Source organism: Nymphaea colorata, chromosome 6, assembly GCF_008831285.2.
Source record: "Nymphaea colorata isolate Beijing-Zhang1983 chromosome 6, ASM883128v2, whole genome shotgun sequence".
Classification (NCBI taxonomy): domain Eukaryota; kingdom Viridiplantae; phylum Streptophyta; class Magnoliopsida; order Nymphaeales; family Nymphaeaceae; genus Nymphaea; species Nymphaea colorata.
The window spans coordinates 22,044,452-22,063,494 of record NC_045143.1 but is presented as its reverse complement, the minus strand read 5'-3'; positions in this window follow the sequence as shown (position 1 = coordinate 22,063,494).

Below are 19,043 nucleotides of genomic sequence, written 5' to 3'. Positions count from 1 at the left end.
TCCGTTGTGGGAGATGCACAAAAGAGGCTGAAGCCCCTTCCTCTTTTCACCCTCTGGTTTTTAGGGCTGCTTTGAGACCTAGGTGAATTTATAGGTACTCCCTTCATCTTCAAAGTTTCCTATGCCACCATTTGCACTTCGGATGAGTGGTGCACATGAGAATTGAACCAGCTATACTACACCCCTCCTATCTTTAGAAACCATATACATCAGCCATAATACTATTATTTTTATGCAAATCAAACATTGAAAAACATTTTTAATATTACGGATTTCACCAGCCCATCAGTCCAGCCAGTTATGCTACGCCCCTCAGATCTTAAAAAACTACATGCGTCAGCCTTAAAAACTATTATTTTTCTATAGATTAAACATTGAAAAACATTTTTACTGTTATAGTTTTATTGCTGCAATGGGTGTAGCATAGCTGGTCGGGCAAGCGGGTGGGTGCTACTCCTCCTTAAACCATAAACAGTAGGATCATAACACTTTAGTTGCTAGGTATATCATGCACCACCTATATCTTGACACAATCTAGGAACCCAAAGGCAGGGGCGGCACTTTCAGGCCTTTTACAGGCAATGGATTATTAAAATCATGTTCACCCTTAATATTATAATTTTTGTAATGCTTTAGAAAAGTTTATTTTCATACCTAAAATTGGGGGAAAATCTTGAGGGATTTATAAAGAGGATTGTCAAATGATTGGTGGTCGTTGTTTCTAGTCATTTTGAGCCTCAAACCAAAGCTACTAGGGGCAGGTTGAGATTTGTTAGACTAGGTGCCCAAGCACAGTGTGGAAGTTGGCCGAGTCATTATAATGGTGTTAAAGCTAGTTCAACACTCGAATATGAAGTCCCACATGTATGAACACGTGCTTTAAGAGGGTAGATCTTCACGTCTATCTTTGAACATTTTAGTCTTGTGTCTCAAATTGTGAAGATATTTGGACACTTATCTAAAGAGAGTTGTTAAGTGATTGGTTGCTCTAGTTCTTAGACTGACTTTTTAAGAGCTGAAACCAAAGCTTCTCAGGGAAGGAAGGAAGGATTGGGATCCATCCAACCAGAGCCTAACGTGGGAGTGAGTTGGTTCATTACAAAGTTTATTAAAATGGCAGCCCATAATGAGTTCAACTGCACAGACAAGGTCCAAGTTCAGCTACTCACTGGTCAATGTTATCGACCAACATTAAGTATAATAACATCGTCCCTTAACCTATGGAAACAAAATTATATCTTCTTTAATTATTTAACAATGATTAACTGATGACGTCATTAGTTTGATTTCGGCAGAAATAGTATGATTTGTATGCCTCACTCGGCTAAATGTGAATTAACACATCGCCGAAGGAGAGGGGGAGAGAAATGAGAGAGGATCAAGGCAAATGCATTAACAGGATAAAAGAGTTAGCATATGTATATATATACATATTTTACACTGATCAATTAGTCTCATTTGACCTTGGTTTTTTAGACTTCCCTTTTTCTCCCTTACTATCTATCTCATGACATTAATTGAATTTACGTATGTGTGTGTGCGTGCGTGTGGAAGCAAAATGTGTGTGTGGAAGTAAAAGTGAAAGAAAAGCAGCTCCAATATGGGAAAGCAGACATTGGCCGGATGCTGCGCCGCTTAAACCGTGCAAGTTTGAGTTGTTGTCCATGAGAGCGATCAATTGCTTAGCTGAGGCCAACTTATTCTCAACCTGCCCCGATGCGACCGTCACGACCTTGTCCCGCTCATCCCCCGCTGGCTTCCTTTTCTTAAACGCCCTTTGCCCCCTTTAACATCATTTAATTTGTTCTCTCTTTGCATCGGAGGCCAAAATTTATTGGGCACCTTGTTCTCTCATTCCAGCCAACTTGTTCTCTAGTGTCAGGAATTTTTTCGTTAATTTATTTTCATTTTTCTTTACTTTATTTTTAAATTCTGTATTTTAGTTCAAATAGTTCTTGCCGTGACGCTAGCTTCTGAGCTTTCACTTGTTTGAAGAATGGTGGAGGTGTTACCTCGAGGCATTGAAAACAGGTTTGGTATCCTTGCGGGGATTCAACTCTCAACTAGACAATAAGATGAAATAATCTTCCTATTTGAAAGCTTCGTGGAAGCAGTTAACGTGGACTTTCCTTCTAACAATGACTTTTAATTAATGCCTAACGGAAGCCTTTGAACTTTCAAAGGCACGATTCTCTTCTCCCTATGTATGTAAGGCTAACATCAATTATTAGTTTAGGATGAAACTTCAGAAATATTCAAAGCTATAGACCACCCTGCAGCTTCCTCTTTGTTTTCCTGCATCCACCTCTAATCAATCATTTTCAAGTTGATTAGGGCTCCCCTTTGGAGCAGAATTATCAGTCGGTAGATATGCGTTAGCATATAAGAGATGACAATGTCAAATCTAACACCGATCGATTTAGGAAAGGTATATTCAAGAGGCTGAAGTTCCTTCCCCATCTTCTTACCCTCGAAATCCAAGGCTACTCAATTTAGGACTTGGTGAAGTTATGGTTACTCTGTTTAATTCGAGAATAGCGTCTGCCATCGTTTTTAGTCCATACCCACGAGCAATCTTCTATTTTTTGTTTTTTTCTGAAACGAGATATATGCCAACATGGGCAACTTTTACTTAAAAATAAAAACCCTAATGAAAAGTTAAACATATGTCTTGATAGAATTAGTGAATAGAAACAAGAAATTGGCTTAAAATGCTCAAGTTTAAGACTTACAATACGTCTAGAGTTTGACACTCGGGTAATTGTGTATGTTTTACGTGTTTGTGCTAAAACGCTAGCGAGGACCTAGAGCGTGTTTGGATATCATTTTTAAACGCCATTTAAAACCGTGTTCAAAACTTTTTATTAAGGTGATGGTAAAAAATACTTTTGTGAAAAAAAACACAGCTTTTTTTTAAAAAATGTTGAGCTTCAGTGCCCCCTAACTTTCCAAATTAATTTTTATATAAAAGTGTGTGTATATATATATATATATATTTATTTATTTATTTATTTATATATAGAGCTGTATACTAGCCTAGTCGTGGTCGAGGTTGACTCAATAGCTCATATCTTGCTCAGCTCAAGCTTGAGTCGAGCTTTATCCAAGGCCAACTCCAGCTCGACCCGATTGGCTGACTCATGCCTCGGCCTCGAGTCATGTAAACTCAGTTACCAACTTTCTATTTGACCTGATATCTTTCATTGATTTTAAGTTTGGAAATTACCAAAAAAAAAAACCTTAAAAGCTTATTCGAGTTTAATTGAGTGGAGTTCATATAATTCAAACTGGATCTATTATTTTTTAAGCTGGAGTTTTCAGTGAAGCTCGATCTTGACGTGTTGAAAAACGTGCCGAGCTCAAGTCAAGCTTAATCGAACAATTTCAAGTAGAGTTCGTTTTACAACCCAAGGTGTTTGAGCTCACCCTCACTTAGGGGCAAAGCCAAGGTGGGGCTCGCACGGGCCTTGGTCCCACCTCAAAATTTTTGTTTTTAAATTTACATCTAAATTTTAAAAAATTTTACTTGTGGTACATAAAAACTTAAAAAATGATATTTCGGCAAAATTTGAAAACTTTTATTCGTCCCCTCATAAAAGATTTCTCGCCAGCCCCTCTCATCACTTGAATTTGTATAGGCTCCGTTACTCCAACTTTAGTTGTATAGACCTATTCATAAAGAAACTAAACATCGATAGTTTCCTTCGTCAAGCGGACTAAATTAAATTGCTGGATGTGACGTCTATTGATGGATGACTACCACATTACTGCTTCAAGCTTTGCTAGCTAAGGAAGCGACCCCAGGACCAATTCCCTTGGCCAAGCATTGCCATGGCTTGGTCAATCTTGTTGGCTTTGGGATCCACTGATCAATTTGGAGTCCGTGGACAACGATGTGGCTTGACTTTGTCCAAGTCCACGGCCTCCGATTTCCATGATTTGTTTCAAGTCTTTGGCCTACTATTTGAGATACGAATTAATGCATAATACTTGGTCCATATTACCAAAAACATTTTTTTAAAGTGTAGAACTATATTTTAATAGAAAACAACTAACTTAATTTATTTTGGATGCAAGACATATTGCACAAATCGTTTTCATTTTATAGGTCCAGGCTTTTAAGTATATATATATATATGTATATATATATATATATATATATATATATATTGTTGAATGGCGAGCATTGAGGAAAGAGACAAAAAATAAGACCTACTAAAAATACTTATTAAGGTGTTTTTCTTGTACAATCTAACCGCTGACTTGGATGTCACCAGAACACCAGGTTTGGATCGAATATTTGACCAAAATGTTTAAAAAAATCAGGTATAGGAAAAAAAATTATTCGGTCAAAAATTGGATGATATTTGGGTTTAAGAAATCACAATATCGTATCACATTCAATTTTGGATTTGGTTTCAAGTAAACACGTGATCATATTCACATTTGGATTCAAAGTCATTGTTATTTTCAAATAAACATCACATATTCAATACCTAATCATGTGAACAGTTGGTTTGGTAATGCGGTTCGGATTCGCTTGTATGCTTAAAATTCAGATTCGGAGTCTGACATAGATGTAATAGCTGAATCCGGATCAGATTCATTTTGTGAATTTAAAAGTCAGATTTCCATATAAAGATACTGTTTTTCGCCTATATTCAAATCCAAATAGATGAATAAGTTTTGAGTCATTTGGCCAGCAAAAGCGGGAATGAGTTGGATTTTACTCGTGATGATCCGATGATGGGGATTTGGATCCGAAAAAGCTTGGTAGAACATGAGTCCAAATGTATTCACATAAAAAGGGGCGGCTGCAATTGCATAGACGAAGATGATTTGTTTCAAATGCAAGTGGGCAACCTAACCTAGCAGGTCCATAGTTGACTGTGTCAAAGCGGTGCTGTGGAAGGCAGCGGCATACAGTGACGCGGCCGGTTCCGATAAACATCTCATTGTTGCAGTCAAAGTAAGGACCGTTCGGCATACATACTGTACCGCGATAGGCAACTTGCGTTTGATGTAGAAGAGTATGTTCTAATTTATCGCTTGGCACTCATAATATATTATGTTACAAAATTTTATGAATTTGCCTTTAACAGTAACAATTCATTGTTATTAGTAAACTTGGGTATCGGGGCCGGCTCAGCACAATAACGAATCTGCCGAATTGGGTTCAATCGGGCCCACCCGATCGAAACCGAAAACTTATCGAGCGAGCAGGGTGCCTCCTTTTCCAGCTTTTGATACCCCTGAGTGAGGCTAGCCAAATATTTGATACTGAACCCCGGCGTCGCCCAGCCTTAGTTGGAACTATTGTGTAGTGTATCACCCTCCTCTAGCACTTCAAGTGGGGCCCACTTTTTTAAAAATTTTTCCTAAACTACAGTTCCACGAAAGTGGTATCACCTCTTCCTTCTATTCTATCAATTTACAATTTTACATTATAAAAAGCTTAAATATTAAGAAGGCAAAAATAAGACTTATTTGGTTAAAGCTGAATTTTTCTAGTGAATTTTGAAACGGCATGTTTAATGATGCAAATTTAAAGCGCAGTTTGTACATCCGTTGCGGAAATTGATATTGCCCTCAAGTTTACTCTTTAAATGATTATTAAAAAAGTATTCCTAACTCTTATTAATAAGTACATGCCACCTCTCTCTCTCTCTCTCTCTCATGACATAGGAGATTACTTAACCAGCTTCTTTTAATTTCAATTCTTTAACAATTTCTATTGCTGAACTCATCAACATTTTTTTCGTGCCAACCTGCAACAAAAATGGAATATATGGTGATCTCAATTAAACACATAATATTGTTGCAACATATGAATAATTTAGTTGCTAAAACTGATTATGTGAGAACCTACAATCCAATAACGAATTTTTTTGAAGTTATTGATCGTTATAACTACAGGGGTGCATTCATCATAATTATTTATTATATGCAATGTCGGATTTTTCTTAAAAAAATACATTAAGGTTTTACTCAGATGACAATATCAAAAAATGACATTTTGTGAAGACCAGGTTTTATGACAACTTAGTTTCTTAACCAAATTTTGAAACTTAGTTTATCTATTTAGGTGACAAGACACAAATGATGTTTCCTATGAAATACGTAGGGATAGTCTCAAATCTCTTAATCCGAAGCTTTCATATATTTTAAAACCATGGCTATGACCACACTCACAGAAGATAAGCACTCTTAACAAGAAGGTTTTGCTTTGACCTTAATAAACACATTAAGCAATTCAAAGTTGCGAGTGCTTTGATTTATAAAATTTGATGAGCTAATGCCATTGAAAGTTCCGAGAAATTCATGGTTTTCATAAGGTAATACATATTGAGAAATTCATTGTTTGTTGAACTTATTTAATTCAAACTCTTGTAAAAATATCGTGACCATCTCCGTTTCGGCTCTCACCCAACCACAACTTAAACACCATTTTGGGGACATCATACTTAAATAATATAATGTAAATACAAAATCAGTCATTCCATCGATCACATCTTACCATTATTATTGATATTGTTATTATAAGATTTCTATGGATGGCAAGGCATAGTGGTCGGATCTCCTTTTATCTGGTCTTCCCTTCTTTCAAGTATAGCTCGTCATGATGCCGGCTTTAAAGTTTGTGTTATCAATGATATTTAAAGGCATGCGTCTGCCGAAAAATCATATAATATCGGCGAGCTTGAAAATTAGGTGGAGGAAAAGGAAAGAGATGGAGGGAAGGGATGAAGCGGAGGGGGCGGGGTTGGTTAGTTTCAAAAACAACCTGTAGAAGTGGGCCCCACAAGACCCTCCAGTTGTAAGGCTCCAGTTGTCAGACACCCTGTCAACGTCGGGCAGCCAATGTAAGGTGGGCCGAAGAAAACGCAGCGGTGTTCGACTCGTCGGGCACGCTGCCCGGCCGCCTCCGGGCAGCTCTCCGCGCTATAAAACCCCCACCATGGCCTTCCTCCCTCCCAAGGTGCTCGTTGTTCTCTTCTGCATTCCTCTCTTTCCTAGCGTGCGTGCGACAGAGAGAGAGGAATTCACCCGATTATCACCTTCAAAGTTTCCTGCCGCGCTCGTCGTTTGTGCTTTTCTTTCTCCGCATTACCACCGGAAATGGAGTCTTCCAGGTTCGCCGTTGCCGCCATCGTCCTCGCCGCCGCAATGATCGGAACGGCCGCTGCTGCCGACAGCCCCTCACCGGCTCCGACCTCAGGCGCTGCAACCTATGTTCCGGCCGTGGCCGTCGGGATCTTCGGATCTCTCGCCGCCCTCCTATTCGGAAACCTGCTCTGCTAGATGTCTCTGGATCCTGCTCATTTGCCTTTCTCTTTTTTGTTCATCGGACGGTAGTTCTTCGTGGAGGCGTGTTTCTTGTGGACTTTGGTGCGTGGAAGGTGATGGATGGATGGGTGAATTGACGGATTCATGGAGGGAGAAACGGTGATCTGACGGGCGGTGTTTGATTTTTTGTCCGTAGCATAGGAAAATAAAAGGCGTCTGGTTTCCTCTCCGTTCTTTCTCGTGTCTTCGGGCTTCTTGGGCGCTTGCGTGTCTGTCTTTCTCCCTCTCTTTATGTATGATAAGTTTCTTCTCCTTCACTTCTTTTCTTCCTTTTTGTGTTCCCGATCATTCTTGTACGTTATTTTTTTTTGGGTGTTTCTGGAGCTCAAGTTCAGATCTGTAATATACACATCCTTGTATTTCTTTTCATCATATAATGCAGATGCTTAGGGCTTGATTTGTGCTAATTCTGATGTTGGTCTTTTCGTCCACAAGGGTTTAATTCTTTTTCTCTTATTTTCTGCAGCTTCTTCATGTTTTTTACTCTTTTTTGTGTCTGTGTTGGTCTGCCGTTGAAGTGTTTATGCTTCTGTTAAATTATAGAGGAGTATTTCTTCTTTTTTTTTTTAAATAAGTGGATGACAAATTTTTTTGGTGAGGCGAAGAAAGGGAGGCAAGAAAAAAAAAAGGGAACTTGGGAAGCAGACATAAGATAGGAAAAGAGACAAATAGCGAGGAATTTGAATGTGAAACAGTGGTTGTGACAGAGACATTAACAGAGGCTTTGTGGGGGTAAACGTAACGCTTTTTAACTTTCAATTTGTACTCGAAAGTTTAAATTTCTATTCTACCAATCCTAACTGCTGCTCTGAAACATTCAAAGAATCGTATTTCCTGTTCTTAATCATTTTGGTTTGAGAAACTTGTGTACGTCGTAATATTGGTTCACAATCTTTCCATTTAGCTTCATTGCTGTTTGGCATAATCAATCGCTTTCGACGGGCACGGAAGCAAGAGAGAATTCGAGACACTGAGCACAGTCTGCGCCGATTTGGCTCTTCGTCTTCTTTGGATAATTACTGTGCTAAAGACATCTTTCTGCCCAAGATACGGACGTGGTCTCCGTCCTACCAAATTACGTTAGTTGTCGTGAACGAAGTCCACAAAAGAAAAAAAATAAAAAATTGCAGCCTTCCGGTCATCACCTTCTCTTCTGTCAAAAGAATTTTGTGAGTTGCACCTCTGAACAAGCTGGGTTTATGTGTGGAATTTTGGGCATTGGACCACCATTGTTTGGAAAGAACATTCAAACACTGACGCGTGGGGCAATCTTCAGCGTGGAATCCCATTTGTGCAGAACTCTATAGCTGGCCTTCCGTAGCAGTTTCCGGATAAAGGAAACACAGGATAAACACGAGGTTTGCTTGTAAGTTGTAATGTATACAGTAGAGTTATGCCATCGAAAAGATATGAGATTGTTCATGATAATCCATACATTATTAGCTAGATATGAAAATCTGAACTAGAAATTAAATTTTACCAGCCAATAAACATAAGACGTCTAAAAAAATATTTTTATATAGACAGCAGGTATTTATGGTTTTCACTAAAATGATATTATAAAAGTTGATATGCACATCGGGCACTTACTGTTTTTTAATATTATAGCAATCCATTTGATCGAGTTCATGAAAAACAACCTCAAGATGCCTAGAAAAATAGATGTCTGTCAAGACGAACGCTATATTTTGAGACGTCATATCGACCCTTTCAGTTAGTTTAGATGGACCTCGAAAAATAACAAGGAGAGAAACAAGATAAAACATGTTAGTCATTTGACAAAAATCTACGTTAACATCGACGGTGGTCCTAAAATGGTTACGTATCTACCAATCTCTCTTTCTTATATATATATATAAAAGTAAGTGAATGATGATTGTGGCTATTCAGAATTAGCCAGCATGATGATTGTGGCTATCTAGAATTACCCAGCCATTTAACTAGAACTGCCTTAAATATGAAAATGTCCATCACTTTTTCTTTTATTTTTTTAAACTGTCCATGATACTAAATCAGATGGTCCTAATAAGTAGCGATGGTCATTCCCCTCGTTAGTTAGTTTAATCACAGTGTCGTTCTCATAAGATGTCTCCATCGGTGGGGCTAATTAGCGGAGGTTGGTCGGTCTGGCGTTGTTTGGAAGGGCCTTTCCATTATTGGATGCAAGATGGCAATACTTTTAAGCGAAGAGGATGATGCTTCTTTCTTTGTTTGACAGAAAACCCATCCAAAGTAATCAATCCTCTTAGCACATGCAAGTGGGGAGGTCCTTTGCTTGGAGCCCTTTCTATCATTTCTCTTTCGTGACTAAATTATGTAACAATGGGCTGTCATTAGGGGCGAAGCTAGAAATTTTTCATGAAGTGTGTCAAATTAAAGTTTTTAAATTTTGATTTGGGCCAAACATCATTTTTCAAAATTTATATATAAAAAAATGAAAATTTTTAAAATTTATATGTAATTTTTTTTTTGAGGTGAGGCCATGGCCCAAGCAAGCCACCCCTTGGCGCTATCATGTTCCAAGAGACATTTGTAGTACATGCAATTGCTAGTTAATGAGCGTGTATTGGCCAACAGCAGAAGAAGCAGGTATATGAATCATGTGGGCAATTGCCAATAATGCTTATTTTCATTTTAATAGTTCAAAGCAATTTTTTTCATTTACATATTGGTGTATTGGTGTCTGTTAAAGTGGCTCATAACAACCGATCCAATCCCATATAGGCCGCCATATTATTAAGTTTATTTTAATTAAAATTTTATTTTAATAGTTTTTGTAAGGCCGATTATATAGGCTGACTCACGTGGTCTGCCGTTGAAATAGAGTTCCAACAATGAGTAGAAAACTCTCATATGTCTGATGGCACACGATAAATTAAGTGTACAATTCCTGCGCTTGAGAAAAGCTGCCATGGGGACAGACCTATGAACCGATTTCTTAGGAAAGTGACCAATTATATGATCAGTTACATAAAAAGAATTTCTTAGGCTAAACTTTGAAGCACTTTATGAAGTTGGGGCTGAGATGAGCTTTTCTCGTCTTTGACTTGGACTTTTGCCCTGATTCAAGACGGAAAGAGCGAAGAAGATTTGAGTAAGTAGAAGCTGCCTGAAAAAGGGCGACTTGGGCGGAGCTGTGGTACACCCATTAAGTAGACCATCATGCTCCTGCAAAATCAAAAGAGTGGTGCCTATGAGGATCGAAAAGATGATTGGGCTCCTATCAGTCTCTACAGTTACACTGCACCTCTCAGAGCTGATAGGAGGAAGGAAGAAGACTTGTTCAGGTCTGATTTAAGACAGAAAAGCTCATCAAATCATTTGTGAATGCAGGATAATTTTCAGGTCTATGCGAAGGTAGTAGTTTACATTCACTTAAAAAAAAAAACGGAAACATTTTAAGTAGGGATGGACATGTCAATGTCAATTAGATTCAGACTGATTCAAATTCAAATTCAAATTTAAATTCAAATTCAAATTCACTCAGGGGTTGGGCCCCGCCCCATGCTGGCCTCCCTTGGCTCCACCCCTAACCCCTAACCGAAAAGGAAGGTAAATACCTTAAGGGCGTGATTGGATGACACTCTTAAATGTCTTTTCGGAGGTAAAATGTTAGGTTTGGACAAAGAAGGTAAAGTATTGTTTTGTTTTCAAAAGGACATTTAAAGTGTGTTTGATGAGTAAGAGTGTGCCCAGTATTGGCAAAACAACTAGTTTCAAAAGAGTGTGAATAACCTGACTTCCCCTTCTCTGTGGTTTCCATAGAAATTGTTGTTTTGGTCTTGTCACCTACATATAAACCAAGTTACAAAAATTATTAAAAAAAAGTTGATTTTCAGAAAACTTAATTATTACAAAAAATGGCAGCCTTTTAAGACTGTTATTCAAACACAGTTAATATATATATATATATATATATATATATATATATATATATATATATAAATTTAAAACATAGCTAATGGAGGAGATGACGAAGATATAAAAATTTAAAACAGTTTGAACTTTGTGGCAAATGAAATCTGCTAATTTAGTGTGAACCTGCCCGTCCATGTCATTAGTTCAACCGAGAAAATAGCAAAGCGAGAGAGAAAATATAAAGCCGGAGAGGATCTTAACTTGCCAGAAATTTAAGATACATGTCCCAAAAATCATATAGAAATGCACAAATTAATTTATGCATTTGGCGTCCCCTCGTCTAATGACACTCCAAAAATGTCATTTTCCGTTTTAATGGCCGTACCACACTGAAGAACATGGGTCTGTTGAGTGCAGGCTCCACACTGATGTGAAACTCCAACGGTGGAAAACATAGCGAAAAACCATAAGATGTCTTTGGCAAAATCCATCAATTATTGTGCATAAGCAGTTCCCAAAAGCTGAATACGGTAGCCAGACCCTAATTGATTTTCAAACTCTTTGCTGTGCATTTCATCATTTTGAGATTACCATGATGATTTCAAAGAGGCCGAAGCCCCTCTTCCTTTTTCCCTTGCACCCCCCTCCCCCCAAAAAAAAGTTTGAAAAAAATTTATATGTAAATTTTAAAAAATTTCGTAGTAGGGAGTGAAACACCTACCAACTAGAGTATCATACATCTACCATTTTCAATCCAAAAATGTAACACCTACAGGAATAAAATTGATGACCAGACTTCCACTAGTCCACCAATCGGACCAACCAAATAGTACGTCCCTCAACAAACTTGAGAGGATTTCCTGTCTAAGTTAAACATGACATATGCAAACTTGGAACTATTTTGAGTCTATTTTAACATGACATATGCTAAAATTTCTGAATCCCTAGTTGATTAAATAACTGCATGCACATAGTCTCCCTTCCCAATGGTGGTTTTTAGTGCTTCAAGAGACTCAGGTAGCTGATCAGGTTGGAAGTGTGTTAAAACAGTTTGATTCTCATGGGCACTGCCCCCTGTCCCAATTATCATGATGTGGGCGCTAGTGCTGTGCCAGTTGCTGTAAATTGAGCTTAAAGCAAACCCAAACTTTGAGACAGGAGGGAATGAAGGAGTCTTCAGGCTCTTTTCCAAATGGTTGGTTGTTGGCCTCTTGCTCACTTGAATGATTAGCGCTTTTGCAGGTTAAAAAGAGAATAATTAATGTTTCTATGGTGCATGTTGGGGAATTGAGCATGCCTCTCTCATAAATGATCCCTATGAGGAGGACAAAATTGTTTACCAACTTTTCATTTCCCGTTTTGTCCTTGTAAGGGGTTTTATTTACGTCTTCAACAAAAAATGACCAAAGTCATTTTTGTGATTTTTGAGCACCAGGACATGTTAAGGTCCCAACACACAAGCAGCTTGTGTTTAACGAACTCTCCATACCTGGTGTGTGATTTTTTTACCAAAAAGCATAGGCATGTCGCAAAATTATAAAATATTTACCAAAAGTTTAGGTAAATATTAAAAATATTCCTTCATCTTTTTATATTGGCTAATAAGCCCCCGACGTGTTACGCCTTTTATCAAAAATCAAATTTCCATAAATTCAACCTAGCTTGGTTACCAATAGCTTTTTTGATCATCAATACCCCCAAACCAGGTTTTGCTTGCCTCCAAATCTAGGCTTTTGAAGTATTTGGATCTGTCAAAACCGAGCTTGAGAAAACTCAGTTTTGACAAAAATCTAAAAAGGAGTGAAAAACTTGACCCTCCTCAAGTTATTCATCAAGGCTAGGTTGTGGGTGTGTCAATTAAAAACTAGATCTTCCTGAAACCAAGTTTCCACAAAACTGGGTTAGATAAGGGTGTCAACCAGATACTTCTTTACTGATCATGGAAGCCATGTATACAAATAAGGGAGTGAATTAGTTCCGACGCAAGGCTGCTGGGAGAGAGCCTCCTGCGCTATGCTATTTATTGATAAAAAAAATTAGCTGTATATAGGATCATAAAGACACAGCAGGAGCTACACAACACTCGGAACTACAAAATGGGTGTAACAAAGGATTTACATCAACAAACCCAAAAGAAAGACAGCAAACCTCATGCCCCTAGCAAGAAGAAGATAGTATACTATTGCACAGCTCCATGCATCGGAGGTAAGAGCAACTCCAAAATTTGAGTAGGGATATTGTCTTCAGCAATAACTAGATTATGTATTGAATTCAAAATGGCAGGGAAGGAGTTAGCAGTTGTAGTGAGCTAGATGATAATGCCTCTGCCTTGTCATCTGCTTAATAGAGTTGCCACAGTTGCTTGTGTTTGTAGTAGGAATAATCATATTGTTTGGGTTATGAACATGTGTGAACATTTCTATGTCGATGTATGCCAACTTATAGTCGTCAACTTTTTTATTTTCTCTGGGTTTATTTCAACCTTTGAACATCCAACACTGATAATGTTTTTGTTTGAGTTAAGAAATTGATTTTCCTATTTTAGTGTTCTCACGTAGTATTTGCTTTAACAGGATGAAGTTATTGAATGCGTTAGTTTTGTTTTAATAAGTTTTGTTATGAATTTTATAATACGTCTGTTGAACATAAAAAAGATGCATGATTTTTTTGAGTTGTAAGTTTTTATGATGTATCTAGACTTTAGAAACGATGGACCAAACATGCAAAACAAACAAACATAGCATTCTGCTTATCAAACAACGGACATAATGGATAGAATAGACTGTACGTAATGCAAACACTGGACCGAACATATAGAAAGGACAAAGCATAAATCAAACATCAGACAGAATATATAAGATGCACAAAGTGTCTAGACATCAAGAAAAACAAACCCTGGATAGAATGGACAAGATAAACAAAATAGGCAACAAGAAAAACAAACACTCGTCAAAACAAATAGAACAAACAAGACAAACAACTAGGAAAACAAACACCATACTTGACAAACAGGACAGACAAGAAAAACAAATGCTGGAAAGAAAGGACATGGTATTCTGTTCTTAAACCCATCAAACGATAGACAAAAAACACCAATAACAGAACAGACAAAACAAGACCGCGGTAGACATGACATCCTATCCGTTCTATCCAAAAGGACAATGATCAAACACCCTCTAAGAGAACTAAAGGCTAGCTTATTACAATAGGCTATAAGTTAACAAGACGTAACAGAGTTCTCCTATCTACTACCATAATTCAAGGATGGAAGTTTGCTAACCAGATTACCGTAGTGCTTTCTTGCATGGATAACTGACTTCTAGTGGTGCTAGACTTTTTCTATATCTTTTCTAGCATTGTTCAATTTTTTTTTTCTCGTCGTCTATTGTATGTCATTGGAATCTGCTGATGTGGTGGACCAAATGCATCTTCACTATCATGAGTATAATGGCTGAATCTGAGAGAGACTATAATCAAGTAATTTGATGTATCATTGCCAACCATTACCATTTAAATTTGATGGTTGATGAGCTGAAAAGAAAATTCACACATATGATTCTCATATATGCCTAACCCATTAAGCTACTAATGCAAGGCAAGGTCAACTGTAAATATTGCTACATAATATGCCAGTTGAGATTTGTCGAAAGTGATGATGAACATCCGAAAAATTAAAATTACCACGGATGCCAAAACTACATAATTCAACCCAGAGTATGCCTCTTGGGTATAGCAGGACCAGTTGCTTTTAGGGTGGATTATGAGTTCCCTTACTGAACCTATTGATTCTCGAATCATTGGTTTAAATTCCTTGGATGAAGTTTGGAATTCTTTGAAAGATATTAATGCTGCTCATACTAGAGCACATGTGCTTCAATTGAAAGGCCAACTCCAATTCATAAAGAAAGGGTTTAGTACTTTTGAAAGGCCAAATCTCTTGCACATCAGCTCGCTATGGCCTCAAAACCAGTCAATATGATTTAATTCTGCAGAATTATGCTGCCATCAAAACCACGATCGCTATTAGATGTGATCCTATGTAACTCATTGAACTTGTAAGTCTCTGCTTCTTATTCAAGGAGCTCAAATGGACTCTACTGAGGCTAAAGGCCAGAACCTTGATAGCCGCTTCTCTGCTAGTGTCGTGTTACATAATAGCAATATATCTCTTGGCAAAATCAGAATTTGAATCAAAATATGTGGTTTAACAATAATAGAGGTTGCTTTAAAGGGAACAAAGGCGGTCAACAAAACAACAAGAACATGCATGGTCACCAATTATAAGTTTTGCAATAAGGTCAGCCACCCTGTTAGAACTTGCTATCAAATTCTAAGTAACCCCAGACGTAATCAGACGCAGGGTTTTGGACAAGGATCGGCTCAAGCTTTCCATATGTTCTCTCATGAGGGTGACGATGGGAGTCGTTATCCTGATTCAGGAGTCACTCATTATGTGACTAACGACCTCAACAATCTCTCTATCATGCACCTCACCAAGGCAACAACATGATTAATACTGCAGGAGGCACATGTTTGTCCCTTCTCTTATGTTTAGTAATTCAGTTTTTCAGCTTTTTAATACTCAAGCTTCTCCGAAAGATATTCTGCATGCTCCAAATGCCACAAAGACCCTTCTGTCTCCAAACAAGTTTGCCAAAGACAATAGAATGCACTTTGAATTTCATCCCAACTTTTTTTTCAGAAAACAAGAATTGAATTAGAATGTGGGATCACTTATAACTTGATCGGGTCACCAAAGAAGTTCAAAATACAGCTGAACAATGGCATCAATGGTCTTGGCATCCAACATTCAAAGTTGTCAAACAAATTAGTAGATTTGATTTACCTTTACCTTCTTCTTCTCTGAAGTTGATCTTGAATAAAGTTTGTGTTCCTTATCAACAAGGCAAAAATCGTAAGTTTGCATTCGGTGTTGCTCATGAAAGTGTCTTTGAACCTCTCGATTTAATATATTTTGATGTTTGGGGTCTTGCAGTTTACTGTTAGCTTTGATCGATACAAATATTATGTTATCTTTGTGGATGCCTTCTCTGAACCCACATTTCAATTTCTTTGAATTTCTCAAAATTTTTGAATTTTTAAAAACTAGGCGTTGACCAGTCAGAATTGGCTGGAGTGCCTGGTTGAACCTCTTTTTGCAAGTCATACTAGTGCACGAATTTTTGTCGCCAGTATGATTATTAGTTCATACTGAAAAAGAAAATTAAAATATACTTAGTTCATACTGAAAAAGAAAATTTTTTATAAGCACAAAATTTAAAATAAAAAAAGTAAAAAGACTTGAGAGAACATTTTTTTTAATAAATTACCAAAATGCCTTCCCTTCTTTACTGCGTACCCTGCGCACAGTGCACACGACTTTCTCTTGGTGACTGGTCTTCCCTAGGTGCACAGCAGCGTGCATGGCGGTGACTGGTGACACGCATAGCCATGCAATGCATTGCGCGAGTCCTCCCAGCCGGAGTACTCAGTAGAACACTGGGTGCGCTTCTCAGGCCAGGGGGAGCTAAATGCCCCCTCATTGGCTTACTTTTGAGCCAATGAGGGTGGCTTTGGCGCGTGCCACCTGAGGTGGCCCCGCCCCCTGTCTCAGCCTGGGAAAAATGATTTTTTTTCTTTGTTTTCTATTTTGTTGAGGGCAAAATGGTCTTTTCACAATGTGCATTGCTACAGGTTTTTGGTGTTCTCGGGCTCGTTTTGGGTCCCATTTGGATTTTCTAGGGCAGGAAGATGTCCAGATCCTGATGAGTCATGCCCCCAAGGACTCATATTATTGCATTTATATATGGATTTAGGCCCAAATTATTGGTTTTGGATCCGGTTCAGACTTCCAAAGCGAATTTGGGTTGAATGGTATGGTGTGGTGAAAGCTCACCTGCGTGCCCGAGCTCATGAATTTGAGATACGAGGCTAGACATTAAGTTTCAAGCTCGATTTTGGGTATTTGGATTTAAAATTTGGATTTGGACCTGATTTGGGCCTATGGGCGAGGTTTCAGACGTAGGACTTGCATTTGAACCCAGGTTCAGATTTGGGCTGATTTTGGATCTAATGCAAAGATTTGGGTCCATATTTGGATCTAAGATTCAGATTTTGGATCTATTTATTGGATATGGATCTGGATTTAGAGATCGGTTTTGGATATATATAAGAGTTTTGGTTCTGGATCTGGATCTATGTCTCAATTTTGGATATATAGCTTGGGTTTATATCCAGATTTGGATCCAAGACTCAGTTTCGGATCTAGAGTTGAGGTTTGAATCTGCATCTTGGATCAGGGGCTCAAGGCGCGTCGAGATTGCAGTTTGAAACTGTGTTTCTTAAATTTGGCTCTAAATTTCTTTACATGGGTTCTGGGATGGACCCGGACCTGAATTTGGATCCAAAACGTTAGATTGGTCCTGTGCTTGGGTCAAAAATTCACAATCACATCTAAAAAGAATCCCAAATGGGATTGGGTAAACGAATCGGAGGAAAAATGGATCGAAACTGAGGAAAAAAAATTGAAACATTTGGCACTAAAAATCCTCTGAAATTTATGATAAATCTGCCATAAAATATTTGAAAGATACCAAACAGACTTTGAAACAGTTGGGATGACTACATCTTGCCTTATCTAACGAAGGTTCATCACCTAGGATCTTGTTTACTCTCAGGGAAGCATATCTAAAATGATAATGCATATAAGTGATAAATATGGAAGGATATCTCCTTGTAAATCTGCTATGTATCTGGTGATGCTTACTGGTTGAGAATATAGTTTGAGAGGCCCTTCTTCCCATAGACGATGGCAGAAACCACATAATTGCTCGTCTTCTCTATCTCTCTATCGTTTTCACTCCATGTGGCGATTGAGTTCTATTACAGACAACAATGACACCATCGATAAATTTGGCAAGTTGTAAACTTGCCAATCTAATTGTAATATAGCAAAATTTCTAATGAAGGCAAGGCTAATCGTGGTCCTTGTATCTCGAGTATATATTGATGTGAGATGACACGAATAAATGATGTGAGAAAGAGTGATGTTCACCTGTGAAAGCAACGAGAAACGAGTGACAGGAGGACAAGAGAAAACGATAAACACACGATTACAGTGCATGGATTGGCCAGACTACCCTACGTCCACCTCTCTCTCGTTATCTTTATCTTTATCTTTCCTTCACCAGATCATGAGAGATTTCAGTATACATAGTCAACAAAATCGTTCTCCCATTTTAAATGGCATCGAGGTTTTTTAGGATAGAACATGGCGAGCTTGAGAAAAAACAGGAAAGAAACGGAAAAAGTACGAAGTACGGTAAAATTTAAAGAATTAAAGAAAATCTTAACAATTAAGCAAAAATTATATAAGTGAGAAACTAATAAGATGAACATCCACAAAAAATAAATAAGCAACAAATAAAAAAAAAAAGCAGTTTGGCATTAGTGAAATATGAAAAAAAAAGAGAAAAAACACGAAAAAGTGTGTTTTTTTCGTTTCGGCGTTTAAAAAAAACTGGTTTTTTTTTTTTAAGCTTTGAACAGCTGATTTATTTCCCGCATTTTATAAAACATCTGTTTTTTCGAAAAAGGCTTGTTTTTCGTGACGATGACATAAAAGGGGGGATTACACACGATCCTTAAATCTAGGGTCTACAGTTGAAATGGATAGGTTTGGATTCGCCTTACAATCTTGGATCTGACATTCTGTGCTTATAATCTCCAAAATTTCAGACCACAGGGCATAGTTGGTCTCTTCTTGGACCAGACCTCGCAAAGATTGTGCCTACTTGTCCTCTCTCCCGTCTTTAACTGTGGACAAGTTGCCGGCAATG